This window comes from Pimephales promelas, chromosome 24, assembly GCF_988280905.1.
Source record: "Pimephales promelas chromosome 24, fPimPro1.hap1.1, whole genome shotgun sequence".
Lineage (NCBI taxonomy): Eukaryota > Metazoa > Chordata > Actinopteri > Cypriniformes > Leuciscidae > Pimephales > Pimephales promelas.
In genome coordinates, this window is record NC_142792.1 from 9,826,705 (window position 1) to 9,842,084 (window position 15,380).

Consider the following 15,380-nt stretch of genomic DNA (forward strand, 5'->3'; position numbering starts at 1 on the left):
TGTTAGTTAAGAAAGTAATGCTCGTAGCTATAACCAAATAAACCTTTTTCTGCAATGCGATTATAAAACATTTATAATCTCGTTGTAAATGCAAGGGTTGTTACCTTCTTTTCATTATGTTTGTTAATTAAATTGACGGCCTGGGTTGTTTTAGTGTTATCATCATATATTTATTTTTGATTGATCTCTGATGAATAAAATAATCAGCGTAAAGAAATTGGCGTAAAGCTAATCTCCAGACAAACTGTTTGTACTATTGCATGTTAACATCCTAATCTCCAACTGATCTTGCTGATTAGATATTGAAATCCGTTGCTCGTTCTGTCCGCAGTAGCTATTATGTTCAGCCGCTTGTTTCCCCCAAATTCGTTCCACAGTGTAATGCATGCATTTAGGCACGTTATAAGACATTGGGGCGCAGCATACCTCATTCATGCCAGCCGCGCGCGCTGATTGCAGCCAATAAGATTTTACAATTAGCCCAATCAGCGGCCAGCTTCGGGATGTCACTGCGGGCGAGTCAGGAGGGTTTGTAAAACAAGACAGTCGCTGCGTCTCAGCAGAAAGCCACTGACTCACGCCTCTCTCCTCTGGTACTTGGGAGTCAGCTGCGAACCAGCAAACTCCGAAACAGCCGCTCTGACTGACCGACTGCAGCGCACACGGCGAGTCCCCATTGCTGCGGCTGCTACTGCTTATTCTGCACGCGGAGTTCCAGTTGCCGTTTAAGCGCGCTTTAAATTCTGTCAATCAGCACGTCATGATGGAAACTATAGTACGAGCGACAGTTTTAACGGTCACCTCACCAGCGCTTCAGCTTTAGTCGTTGATGGGATTCTGAAGCTCGTCTGTCGTTTCTGCCTGAGGAAATTAAACGCGGAGGATCTTTGCGATAACAATAAGTGTGTGTGATACTCGAAAACACAGCGAATCGAGTGTTTTAACGGGCGCCTGGCTTTATTTGTGGAGTAACGTTAAGTGAGTTGGGATTCCTGTGAAGGTGCCCATCATCCGCAGTGTGAGCGCGACTGCGGCGGTGAGGTGAAATACGCAGCGAGAACAGGTAAGCGCTTGACACGGGACAACCATATAACAGGATTGGTGTTTTACATCTTCAACTTGTTATTTAACGGAATAGCGACTGGGAAATGATATTTGAGCAGGTAGGTAAGCGAGGCGTGTTACCTGCTATGCAGAATATAAGGGCGTGCTGTGAGGAGGGCAATGCACCATCCGCACCCGTGCGTTACTGGCTTGTGTTATCTTACTCTCTGGAGATTTTATCCTTTAAAACTAGGAACAACATAGGCTATCGAAATTTCTATACTGCATTTTTAAGATATGCAATTCTTTATGGAAAGCACATAAACGCATAGATTGTCAACGATTCTTAAAGGGATAGTTCACCCAAAATTATTTTGTCAACGTTTATGTCGTTCCAAAGCCCTTTTACTTTCTGCTTAGCAGATGTTAGGCATAATGACAGCCTCCGTCTCCGTTAACTTTTATTGTATTGTTATTAATGCTGTCAGTCCCTAATTTTAGGCATATGCAGCCTTTCAAGTCATAGCCTAACGTTACATGTTCGGAACAGTTAATGACACAATTTTTAGTTTTCTCTGACCTATACGGTTTAAGATTATAAGATTGTTATTACAGTTAGTCACAACATCAGTCTCGAGACGTGATTTATGATAGAAAGTGGTGTTGACGCAGTTCGCATGATATTCATTATTTTACACACGTGTTTCTCCGCTAAAGCGCTATCTTGGAAAGACTGCTGTATGGCTGGCAAGAGATTAAACGCTACAAATAACACTGTTACAAGTAAAAAAGGGGAGCCTGTTACTGGCACGCGGCTGCCGCGCTCGCGTTAACTCGAGAGCGCAACTTGTTCTCTGTGAGTCGCGTGCGTGAGCGCTTCTTCTCTGCGCGCGCTTTACAGGGTGGAGAAAGAGCGACTGGCTATCATGTGTGAGATTTTACCCTCATAAAATTTCTGGCAATTGCCGTGCTATTTGTAGACACGAAGTGTGTCACACTGTTTGGCACACCTTGGTTCCCCGTAATCGTGCGTAATTTTCCAATTATTTCATCAGGGTCATCAAAACAGCGGTCTGTTTTGCGCTCCCAAGGTGGTATCTGTCTGTCTATCTATCTAGAAAGATGTAATAATGGTTGGATAAAGAGTTTTACCCTAATTTGCATTTGAAATCAGTCGCAGTTGCAGTAATGTCATGACTCTTGTTCACCGAGGGGTCCGTTGACCATTTGAGCCATTGTCTTGTGTCTCAAAGCAACACATCTGCAAACCCTCATGGTTGCCTCAATGCAGCCAAGATCAGCTGAGGACACATTTTACGCATGTTTCTGATGTTCAGTTTGTCCGTTGTACACATCACATGTCTTCTGCTCTCAGCTGTGGAAATATGTAGCCTATCATCTTCAGTAATGCATCTGCTGCTGTTTGCAAACCTTCTAATTGCCAGTTTCTCATTGACTTCAACCTGAATCGCTTTGTTCCACTCTTGTTTTCTCTGCTGAGGGTGTGAGTCTGGGGAGTTTGTAAGGAAATATTAAGTAATCGGAGGAGTTCACTTGCTTGTGAGTGGTACTTCATAAGGATTCCATTCATACTGGGACTTCACAGTGTTCACAGACGCTGTGTCTTGTGGTTTCTGTGTATAAATTATGAATTCATGAAGATTGTGTTAATGAAGTATTTTAGCTTTTTTGAACTGAGTGGAATTTGTTCTCTTTAGAGGCTGATAAGACAGGGCTTTGGGCAGTGAGTCTAGAATTGTGTCTGCATGTTGGCAATTGTGGCCAGACTTGCTATAGCATATCTATGAATGGCCACATGTGTTTGCATTTGCATGCAGTCGAGAGGCAACAATATAGCAGTTTTTTTTGTTCCTTCGTCTGGATGAAGTGTAGGTGTTGATGAATGCGTGCAGTCAGAGTGCCCCTGAGTTTCAAGGAGAAGCAGCAAGTACCATCAGACTGTGATAAAACACAAAACTTAATCATTTCAGCGTGTTCCAGTGGTGTTTCAGCCTTGAATGCTTGACAGTCTGCTTGTCTCTTTGCCCCCAGAGATCTTTGAGAGACGCAGTGCTATCAGCAAGGATGAATTTAATGTTGACATTTTTCAAATACTTTCTCTTCTTGGATGTAGTTGAGAGATAAACTTGGAGATTGAAGGGAATATGGGAGGCATAGAATGAAAACAGAGAGAGACAGTACTTTATATTATTAAAATATTAGAAATGTCATAGCAGTTAGAATGAGTCCACTGTATTGAGCAGATATGTTGAGATGAGGATGAATGACTGGTTTGGAAACTGGTGAATGACTCTCTCTGTTCTTTCAAAGGAAGCGTCGCTTTCTATCTTCTTATAGGCTGCTTTTTGCTGATTGGCCAGCCATGTTTAAGTTTTGCTTTTACCCTCCAGTAAAATAGCTATTATTCATTTGTATTTAAGTTTGGCTATTGCTCATTTTGGGTCACTGATGCACTTTTGGTGCAGAATAATGGCTTTGGTTATATAGTTTTAGTTTATATATCTGTTGTTCTGTGTACTGTGAGAGCAAGTGTATCTTTACCCTGTAACCCAATTAAATAGCGGCTTGATGAGTTGACTTTGGGAAGCTGATCTTGAACTGCATGAGCTTTGAGTAAAAAATGTTTCATTTGAACAACTCGGTAAGACACTCAATAGCCAACAGGATTCTTTGAGGAAGAAAAATCAATTTTTGTAATCTTGTGCTTAATGAGACTCGGCTTGAATGTTTCCCTCTACTGGCTTGTTGAAAACCTGTTTGCGTGTGTGTGTTTGGACAACCCTTCTGTTATGATTTGGTTACTACAACAGTTTTATGACTTATCATCCCACTATTTGTATTAGTTTAGCTACAAACACGTTTTTGGCGTCGTCGGAATGTGTCCTTTTACGTATGCAACGTGATGTTTCTATGGGAAGTAAATTAGCTTCGTACCTGGAAACTGGTTTGTGTATTGGCGGAACAGTTTATTTACACAGTAAATATTTACAGTATGTTCAGAACATAGCGAGAACATTCCTGATCTGTCCGTGTGTATGACCATATGCACATGTCATGTGCAGTTCAGGTGCAACTGGATGGGATCTGTAGGTAAAAGTGTGAATTGTGAGTGACAGTTCTGTCTGCTTGTGACATCTTCAGAATAGACCCCCGCTGTGCGTCCCCCACGTCCCACTGCGTGTGCGTGCTGGTGCGTACGTGAGCGCCCGTGTCTTTATGGATAATGAGGAGAGAGTGATTTCCACAAGTGAGAAACTCTGCTTCCTGTCATTACTGTGGCACATACGTGTCCCATTACGAAACTAAAGGCTGTCTGTCTTTGCTTACAGTATATCGCCTTTTTTCATCCCACTGTTTTTTGTCATCTTTTCAAAATGTCTGTTTTTTTTTTTTTTTGACAATTTAATCTGTGTGTTTACAGTACAAGTCTATTGGTTGGAAAACTGGCTAGCACCTCATTTGTGTGGTGCAGATAATCCATCAATGGAAATATAATAAGATAGCTTTGGATTTGATGTTTATGTGGCGTTGCTTTTTAAATTCAATGTGTCAATGACTTTATTCCCACATGCCTTGCACTGTTAAAAAAACAATATTGTTGGTTTAACTTAAAGTAAGAAACCTGGTTGCCTTAAAATTTTAAGTTGATTGAACTCGAATTGAGTTAATACAATGAAGGAGATTAATTTAATCATCAGAAACTCAAAATAATATGTTATCTCAACTAAATAAATTATTTAAGTTGATTTGACAAAAGAAAAAATGTTGTGATGATAACAAATATTGAAAATATTTTTTTACAGTGGTCTTAGACTAAACATCAGGACTAGTAATGTTCACATCTATGAACTAATAGCATTGTGCATTTAACCTTAAGCTCTGTCCACATTGAAAGTTATTGGTTTTTAATGAGGGTTGCTGAAAAAAATTTGATTCACGCTATGCCTTGTTACACTGCAGATGTGCCAGTATTGGAAGCCACCAATGCAGTGTCATTGTGAACTGGGCTAAATTTGGAACATTTTGCTATGATGAACTTGGTGATATGACCTCTCCTCTGTGTAGTTTTAGTAATATACCTGAGGAAAAAGAGCAGAACAAAGTATTTCTGGTGCAGATCTTCCCAGGTGTTAGGTCATGAGGATTATATTGAAAACATCCCTCTATGCTGGCTTTTATATTTGCCTCTGCTAAGCCATGCGTGACAGGTAATAAATTAGTTTTGTTTCAGATGCATGAAATGATTTGAAACCTGCAGACAGGCATACATATCTTATTTCTTTTGTAGGTGAACTTGCTGTTTGAAACATCCCCAAATTTCGATTTTAAAGTGGTGTCAGACTACAAGTTTTAAATATGATTTCTTGTACTTACAAAGAGAGGGAAAGAAAAGAAGCTGGAGGGAGGGTGACAGGGTGCCATCTTCGTATCATTTTCTGCCAGGCCAGTGTGTTCTTAATATCAATTTTTGAAGGGGCTGTTTTCAGAGGGGCTTGCATTTAATGTTCAACATCTCTTTCCATTTGCCGTCCATATTTTTCATTTGAAGAAAGATTGTGTCCCTGACCCTTCAGGGAATTGTTCTTGTGATTTGAGGCGAGTCGACGTCTTGTTGACTTTGGTTTTAATCTGTTTAGCATTTGTCTGGGAGATAAAGCATGGTACATTTGACTTTGACGTTTGTGCATTCTGAGCTACCAAGGTAAAGTTTAATTCACCCTGACAGTAAGCATTGGACTAAACAAACCAACATGTTTTTCGCTGTCTTGATTTCTGTAGGCACAGATTCCATTCTGCAAACTGCAATAATGTCTGTACTACGGTATATAACAGATGCATTGAAGCTCGGCAGTGTGTGTGTCTGCAGTAGCATTTGTGTATCCAATCTGTAAATGTCTATGTGGTTTTCTTTCTCTGTGTTCTGTGCATTAGGCATCTCCGTTGTATCAGTGAGCTTCAGTCCCTCAGCCACCCACTCACACATCTATAAGTGTTCCCATGGAAACATGACTTTTTAGCTCCATTATCCCTCTTAATGTACCTCACCACACACAGACATACAAATCACAACTGCAGTGTGGGCTAGAGGGCGCCAGTGAGTCCTGTCATCCGTGGGCATTGATACAATTCAAGGTGAATGGTCATTGAACCCATTCCAAAAATCAGCACGGTTCATTTGTCATCCATTGAATAATCAGATATTGGATATGCTGAGTTGATTGTTAATTGAATGTTAATTATCCCTCCTTTTTTAGGAGTCCACACACTTTTCAGGATTATGACTGGTGCTGTATCATTTCAGGGACGCAGAAAAGGAATTATAGCTGTTGCAGCGTTTTGTACCCTTGCCATCCTTCAAGAGAAATGTTTTCAAGCCCTCATTGGATGCGCTATAAGTTATTTTATTTGGCACAGCTAACATGAATGAAGGTGATATTTGAATCTTGTCAGGGCGATTCATGTCACTGCAGTGCTTTGGGATGGAACATCCTCTTAGAGTATAAAGGAAGATAAACATGGTAAATGCACAGGTTATTTCCTCTGTTCCAGTGTCACTGTGATTTATTTTCTGGGGAACGGTCATGCATGCTCACCCAGACCCCTCGGATTCACTCGCACAAGAAATGTGACGTGGTTAAGCTTGTAGAAAATAAAACTAAACAGCCTGACCAACTGCAGAAAGGAAAAGAAAGAAGGAATGGATTACGTTTCTTTCATCACAAACCACAGGAGCCCTCTGCTGAGAGGACTCGAAAGCAGCCTTCCGTGTTTACGCCAAGGGCTCTGACAAACAGAGCGAGGGAGGAAGGTAAATAGAAAACAGAATGGAGTGCTATCTTCCTGTCCCGACTCCCGATGAGGAGAGGAGCGCTGGCGTCAGGCCAGGAGCAGAAGGCTGGGTGGCAGCTCGTTCAATGACAAAGTTGTGTCAAAAAGTTCAGAAAATGAGTCCAACAACCACGGACCGAATTTCCATTTGATTTGTATAAAATGCATATTGATGAGGCTCATCTGCATGTTATTTGTAGCCACTTGTGATGGTTGAGTTGAGTGGTGTGTAATCTACCAGCGGTGGACAATAGCTCATCTGTCTACTCACACACGCATGTGGATGGATCACGGTCAGCCTTCATCAAAGATACGTCTGTGTGTGCCTTGTTCTTCATTATCTCCACATATGACACCCATGACGGTTTGCCTCCAGGCCATTGCTAGTGTGATATCTTCACTCACGCTACATGCTCATGCAAACGTCTTTATCATCAGCACTTGAATGGTGCTATTGAAAGTCAGTGTGACCGGGAGAGAGTGCAGACAGTAGTTTTGTGGGACATCTCTGGACTGTAGAACCTTGGAGTAGGAAGCAAAGGATAATGCATTGAAAATGCTTAAATGTGTGTGTGTGAGAGAGAGTGATAATGATGACTCATTCACTTTAGATGTAATTCCTCCAAAATGCCTCTAAATGAGTGAGTCATTTCTGGAACTCATTCTTAGCAGTAATTTAACGGCTATGGTTGTCTGAATAATGTGTTATCAGAATAACCTCATAAGACTTGACACAAGCAGATATTGACTTGACTCACAGCATGATTCTTCAAAAACCAACTGTAATTGTCACAATAGCTGTAATATAAACAGTCTCAAAAGACGAGGTCATTTTTTCCAATACAAATCTAAGCATATAAAAATTGTCACCTTATGATTATACTGAGTGACTTTGTTGAATGTTGCTACGGTTACTTGATTCCTCTCTTGCCGTTTTAAGCTGTAATATGCACAGACACAATGTTTTTGTTTTTTTTTCTTTGCTAGAGGCACAATTTTAGTTGCTTTTTTGTGACCTTGTGGTAAACCGTTTCCATCTCTATTCTCTCTCCCTCTGTCCATTCTTCCCTTTGGTCTCACAGTTAATGTGATGATTTATCAATTGTGTGAGTCTGTAAGAAAATGTTTCTTCTGGAACAGTGTTGAAGCTGACAGATTCCTTAAAATCTGCTTTGCAGCCTCACTGGCAATTACAATGTGGTTCCAAGCCGTCCAGTGTGTTCAATTGACTTCTATTTTAGGCTTTGAATCTACATCTGCTTTCTGACTGCTAGATTTAATAGGAAAAGATACTGACAGGGTCTTAGTGCAGTTTAAGTGTGTTAGAATTCAGCGGTCATTTTCCTAAAGTGTCCACCCTCATCAGATCACTGCCAACAAGAGGGAAGAGGCTTCATGGTTTATGGCAAGGGCTTATGCCCAGCCATTCACAACCAATGTAATAAAGATGATAAATTTAATGATAATTTTAGCTACATCATTTTAATACTCATTCTAATTCTATGAGAACATAGAAGTCCACACCACCCCTGAGCAATGAACAATATGCTCATCACAAGCTCCAGATGCAATCTGCTGAATCTTTTCCACATTTCATGTACTTACATATTTTGAGGAAAAGTTTGTAAAATGGACCTGGACACTCACAGAAATTTATGAGAGTTCTGACACTTTTGAATGGCAAATTCTAGGAGGAAAGACTTAATCCAAGATTTCACTTAAGGAACACTGAGAGGATGAGTGTGTGTGGAGAATGGGAGGGTAAGTTGGATTACCAGTGTTGAAGCCAGTGGTGTGTATAAGGGCCTCAATCCCATGATTATTCAACCCCCCTCACACACACAAATTAAAAACAGAGTTTAACGGTTTATAATAATCAGTCCAAAGCTTGCGATTATCAGGCATTCATGTCTAAGAAGTTAATCTTCCAGGTCCAGTTCATCCAATACTGTTTGAACTATATTGGGGGAGTTTGCGCATTAATACTGTAAACCAGTTCTAGATGGGTCAGCTGCAGTTCAGCTTGTAGAGCATGGAGCTAACAACATCAAGGTCATGTATTTGGATATTTGGATTTGTTTCCCAAATGAGTAAATGAGTGCCTCCAATGTCTTTCTTGATGTGGACTGTGTTGGCTTTGTTTCAGAGATCATATCTACCATTTTTTTTTTTTTTTTTTTTTTTTTTTAACATGCAGGTCCTCCATACTTCATTATTCAGTTCACTCTGACTATGGCAGTTTGCCTTTAGGCTAAAGCAGAATCTGTTGAGTTACTGTTCTAGGGCCAGCTGTTGCCATCTAGCCACTATTATTATTGAAGACAAAACTAAGCTCAAGTCAGCTGAAACCTTTAACCATCTTTCCTTTAGTTGATGAAATTTGGCATGCAGTGATGACAGGCAGACCCCACCCTCGGGCTGGCCCAGCACACATCAGCACTGTATTACTGACTCCGCTGTGTGGAAAATGAACTTTTATGATCTCTGATTTATTATCTGCATCAGTGGCTCTGAAACGCCCCAGGATTGCTTTGAGGAAAGCTGAAGGGAAAAGCCTTCAGTCTGGGTGAGAAATCAAATCCACACCCCCCTCATCGACACCCTGTCCCTCACTGCTAAACACACATGTGTGCGTTCTGAGTGTATATGCATTCAGCGTTATATCTGCACGTTCATATCTTGCATATGTTGTGCAGTAATGCGAGTTTAATTTGCAGTAACGAGAGTATATATTTAATTTGTTGTTAATTGATTTGTTACAGGTATATTTTAATTGAATTGATTTTTTAAATGTATATGAATACATGATTATATTGTTTATTTTGAACGGCATGTTATTTATTTATTTACATGCACACAGTTGCCGTACCATTTGTTGGCAATATTTCACACTGCAGTCTTTCTCTCTTTTCACATGCATTTTATAATCTCCGAACTCAGCTAAAATGTATTTTTTTTTTCCTTTTTCTTTTAACGCTGCAGTTTCAGCAGCAGCACAGAACTGCTCTGAAACTCTAGTGTGCTGAATATATTTGTGCTGGAAGTGGCTAACATCTTGATTTAAGATGCTGAACTGTGCATTTGTCTCACAGCAAGTGTTGGGATCATAAATAAGACCCTCTTAAACTCTGAGAGGTAACCTCTCATGAATGTCTTTTAAAACTAATCAAGTAGTATGTGGAAAAGTTCAGAGTGAGCAGAGAGAAAGTACATAGAAAAGACAGTAGAGAGCTCATGAAAGTTTAAATGTGCAGTTCAAATGTGGTTTGACTGAACAAGGATGTGGTTTTACTTCCCTCGTCTCGTCTGTGGAGGTGAAGAGAGGGACTGAAGGAATGTGGAACATGTTGCGACTCATGATAGTCGACCTTTAGGTTAGAATAGACCTGATCAGCTTCTCTTGTCTAAAGTAGGGATGCACGATATATCAGCCATCATGCCGATATACGATCAGTTTTAATGCTATCGTTATCAGTCCGATAAGAGAATTTGCCCAATATCTTAAAGATGATTTATAATGGATTATTTCCTTCAGCGGAGACACTCGTCACCATGATGGTTTTAAATAGATTGAATAATGGAATAATTGGATTAAAAAAGGAATCACTTCAAAAAGGAAAATGCAGTTAAGTGCAACACGTGCACGCAATTCTGTAGGTTACATAAAATCGCAATCAGGCTTTAAATTAGATCTGCTAATAAATCAGTTAACGTCTTTCAAATATTAAATTATCGGTTATCGATATCGGCCAAAATTTTCATATCGGTGCATCACTTGTCTAAAGGCTTTTCAGTGGCATCTGGGTGTTTGAGAGATGAACTTGGCTAGGATTAGCTGAGCAGCCCTTTGAAAACTGCTTAGAAACCCCTTGTTTTTTTTTATGATTTTTTTATTTATTTTTTATCAGAGTTCTGATAGACCAGAATATCATATGGATGGATGGCTGTTTAGTCCAACTTTGATAATGCACAGTCGACTTTATGACTTAAGCGTTTAATTTGACTGTCAGAGAGGCTTTTTTTTGTTTGTTTTTACATTAGTGTATTTTACATGGTTGTTTGTACTTGAAAATCTGTATCTTCTGTTGGGCTCTGTCTCTAAAGAAAAGGAGGATTTAAAGCCTCTGGAATGAAACACAATGGTTCCAGTTCTTGTTTAAAGGGATGGTTCAAGAGTCAACTATCCCTTTTCCAATCAGTGCTTTGTGGACTGGGTTCCCAGTCAAAGGTTAATTGAATACAAGACCTCATCTATTCATAGTAATGAGTGACAAATAAGACATTTGTTTATATGGTGAGCTGGACATGGCAGACAGCAACAGGAAGAAGCTTGGAGTCTATCCTAATAACAGGATACTGACAATGAGGATCAGTTTCTTTTCAATATACCTCCTTATAGAATCAAAACATCTTTATCGGAGGTGATAACATTCAGTACAGTCAACACCCATGACAATGGGCGTCAGGAGAAATAGAGAGCGGGTGGACCAAGTGGGAAATGGAAGGTATATGTTAATGTGATTCTATGCATGATTGTGTGCTTATCTTTATATAGTTGTTTATCATTTCCATGTGAATCTGTATGTGAGAGCTAGTACAGCGGATTTATGGTCAGCAAGAGATGTGTTCCTGAGATGCACCCCCCTGACAAACACAAAGACCCTGACTCGTTTGATAAAGGTGTGTGAGGGGAGAAGTGAATTTGTGTGCAAAAGAGAAGTGATTTGTGTATGTGTGTGAGTGAGGGAGAGGAAGATGGATGGAAAGCATTTGACAGAGTCTGTTTGAACCGAGAGCTGCTGTGGAGGATTACGGACCCTCTGATCAGAACAAGGGAGGAAATAGAAAGAAGGAAAATGGGGGAGAGAGAGCGAGGACAGGCAGATGTCAACATGTCTCTCAGATCCACTGGATTTGTGTGACCAGTGTTTGGTCTCAATCCCTTGCTTTGAAATGCCACAATTCTGGGAGAGCTGTGGTTTTGATGAATTCTGTAAATACGGAGTAAGTTTGATGTGTGCATACACTTTGACCTTCACATGAATGAAAAGTTTCCAAAAGCATCACAGGAATGGGACATTATGATTTTGCTGTTAGTTTACAAAAAAATATATATTATTTATTTATATGATGATGTGATGAGTATCATATTTTTGCATTCTGCATAAAATTCGACGTAGGACTGTTGCAACTGTGATATAAAAAAATAATAAAATATGTTAATACTACACATGATGACATCGTAAATAATCCAGTGCCAGTAGCTGCTTCATACTCCAACATAGTAGGTGGCGGTATTGCACCTTTGCGGGTTGCTACCCATCATGAACACTCGTAAAGACACAGTTTGCACCTGAAAAAAAGTTTGCTTGCCAGTGAGTAGTTTGTATATTAATGGTTACAAATTCCTTTTCGCTCGTATTGTGAGTGATTCATTGATGAAAATAGACTTTTATGATAAAGTTTAAGTTGAGCATTGAACCCCCCCTCCAAAATTCTCCCCTTTTGCCCATGTTGTATGTGTGCATCGGCACTTAATTTGAGTTCAGTATGATTGATTTTAGAAGATTTTAATTGACACTGAAGATTAACTGCGTTACACATTATTTGTGTTGAGTGTGACCTTTCTGTTGCTCTCTCTCTTGAGCATCCTGAAGTCCCATCAGATTTTGGTGGGCATAGCCTTTCACCCTCTGGGAGGGCTGTAGATAATTAAAAACCCTTATCTATGTGCTCAGTTTGTAAACATAACTCCTTTTATTCTTAGCATCCTTCTGTCACCCTTTCCTTCAGAATTACATCAAGGATGAATCCCTCCATCTGTCCATAGTGGGATAAGGAGCGCAGGCTGTGCTAAGGCAAGTTGTACAGGAGGATGCGTGTCTAAGCGTCTGTGTGTGTGCGCGCAATTTTGCTTGTGCGGTTGTCATAGAGTATGAGATTTTGTGACATGCTGTAATCAAAGTTGAATTGCACTGTTCTGAGATAATGCTCTTAGATCAGGGAGGATAAATTCACAACTGTTCGGTTGCCTTTGCCCCCCCCCCACCCTCTCCCACACACATCTGATGAAATTCAAGGTCAAGTGTTGGCAAAGCCTGGAAAAGGCTACAGTCAAACGTCCGGGTCTTTAAATGATTTTAGTTGCTTATTCTCCATTGTTTTTGTTTCCCTGGCCATTGTTAATTAATGCGGCAAACTGGTCTATGAGATTTTCACTTGACTTCATTTGACACTCAGATGGCCTTGAGTTTAGCTCAAAATCCAAAAAGTAGCATGGAAATATGGAAATAGTGAATCTACCACTGCCAGCACCAACCCACCCAACTTGAAGCCAGGATTTACACAGCCTGGTGTCAACTCAGTTGATGCCCAGTATGGAGCGTATGGTCCCTGGCAATTGGTGCACATTTTAACCAGAAGGCCATGAATGAAACAACCTGGACATGCTTGTTTAGCAGATCCAATCTGAGATGTGACTCTCAGATTTGCAAATACAATTTCACTGATGATTGTACATGCATTTTAATATTATAATATATTATAAACATACATCTGATTATTTGTGTTGGTTTTCTGGAAGCACGAAAGAAAATGCATTAAAGTGACACTTCCAATGTTGCAGTTGTATCCTAGAAAGACAAAGAATTGGAAAGAGTAGCATAAATATCCAATTATTAATCAAGTGAACCACACACTCCCAGCTTAAACCCTAAAATGTGCAGTTTCCTCTCATTCCCAGAGATGCTGCTTGTGTGTGGTATTAAACATGAATTCATTAGCACTCTTTGATGTGGCTACTCAGCATGTGGTCTCCAGTCCATGTATATGTTTGTGTGTGTTGCAAGCAAGCGTTCCAATTGAATAACTTTTCTTTTGGCAACGTGCTAGAGTGTTGGAGTATCTCTGGGCTTGAGGTCAAGTCATGTTCCCTCTTCAAGACTGGGAATGCTGTTTTATATCCAACTGGCAGTCTCCTAAAGCAACCTATGGGAAGATGCTAGAATTATAAACCCCTGTTTTTGGACGACCTTGCAGATTAGCTGATCCTAAAGCCCAGTGCCTTTTTAAATATTTTACCACCATGGATTGGCATGGATACTTGCTCTTAACATCCATGCACAGAAAAGCCTCTAGCAAACCAAGCTGCATTTTACAATAGTTTGATATCTGTATATTAAAGGGGCTATGTGTTGGTTTTTCCTTAAAAAATCTTTAAGAGTTTTCATTTGTACATTTATGAGCCAACCATAATGTAATAGAAAGAATGACACTCTGACTGTCCACCATAGTTGCCTCTATTAGCCTCTAGGATCAATTGAGTCGGGTCCGAATTGGCGCATCATGCGTGTTCCCGTCTACTTGGGCTTACATCTGTACGGCAGCCATTAGTAAGCAGCAGCAATTCCTAGCAGTAGTGTTTCAAATGGACTGTGCGGACGGAAAGATTCGACCAGCCTCCAAAACGATCCAGACACCCATGGAAACTCCTTGTAAGTTAAGTAAAAAAAAAAGCCTTATCTAGAGACAACGTCGGGCAAAGACAAGAATCAACATCAGAGCGGCATTTGCTTCTTGGAGGGAGCTCCGGTCAGCACTGGGTATAAAAACAGACCCCGTGCTGTCAAACAATAACCTTACAGTACTGTAACTTTTCTTACCTCTGTAAACATGCTGGTGAGTCTCGATGAGCCGTCTGTGGTTGCTGCAGCAACTCTCTGGCTACTGTGGTCGTGCTCATACGAGCGTGCGCACCGAGAACAAGCATGAGACTGGCTTTTACTAACGGCGACTGGTGTTAGAAATTTTAGAACTTGCGCAATGCTTCTTTAATATTTCAGACTGTTGTTGGAGCCATAGCCCAATGGTTAGTAAATATGCTACAGGTCCATTGAGCCGATACGGGAGATGCGGTTTTACGTCCTTATCCCTGGTCCCTAATTTCCTTCTTAGTTTTCTATTGTCTCTCTGATTTGTGTTTAATGAAAGGGCTTTAGCATGTGATTGCTTTATGGGAAGGATGTTCGTTTTGTCTTTTGGCTGCTATTTGAGCCCACAGAATAGCTGAGGGGTCATATTTTGATTCAGCTTTACAAGACCACCATTTCCTCATGCATGTTTTTACCTCAGCTCACATCTCCGTTCTCTCCCACTTTAAATGTAATCGCTAGTAAATGATACCTGCTGTAGTGTTTTGGAGTGGTTATTTGCTAGACTTTTCTATAAGAAAACATTATCCCCTACTGCTCAGATTACACGCACTACTATTTTTCCAACCATTCCCTTCCATACACACCGCTGCAGTAGGACCATTCTCGCTCAGAATGGAAAGTGTACCGAACCCTTTATTACTCTCCTATGCCTCTGAGTGGGCTAACGCTCCCTCCCTTAGTGAGTCTCTGCTTTCTGTTTCAATGTCTAATCATTACTGTGGAGTCCATACCCTTCACTCTGTATAACGTCTTAATGCCCACTACAACAGCTAG

General features: G+C 40.4%; 1 protein-coding gene across 1 annotated transcript in view; it reads left to right on the forward strand.

Moving 5' to 3' along the window:
- Positions 1-440: 440 nt before the first annotated feature.
- Positions 441-15,380, forward strand: part of plxna4 (plexin A4) — a 203,848-nt gene continuing 188,908 nt past the window's right edge. Inside the window, exon 1 of the mRNA XM_039668055.2 lies at positions 441-1,063. The gene's annotated coding sequence lies outside the window, so the exon portion shown is untranslated. The remainder of the gene's footprint in view (positions 1,064-15,380) is intronic.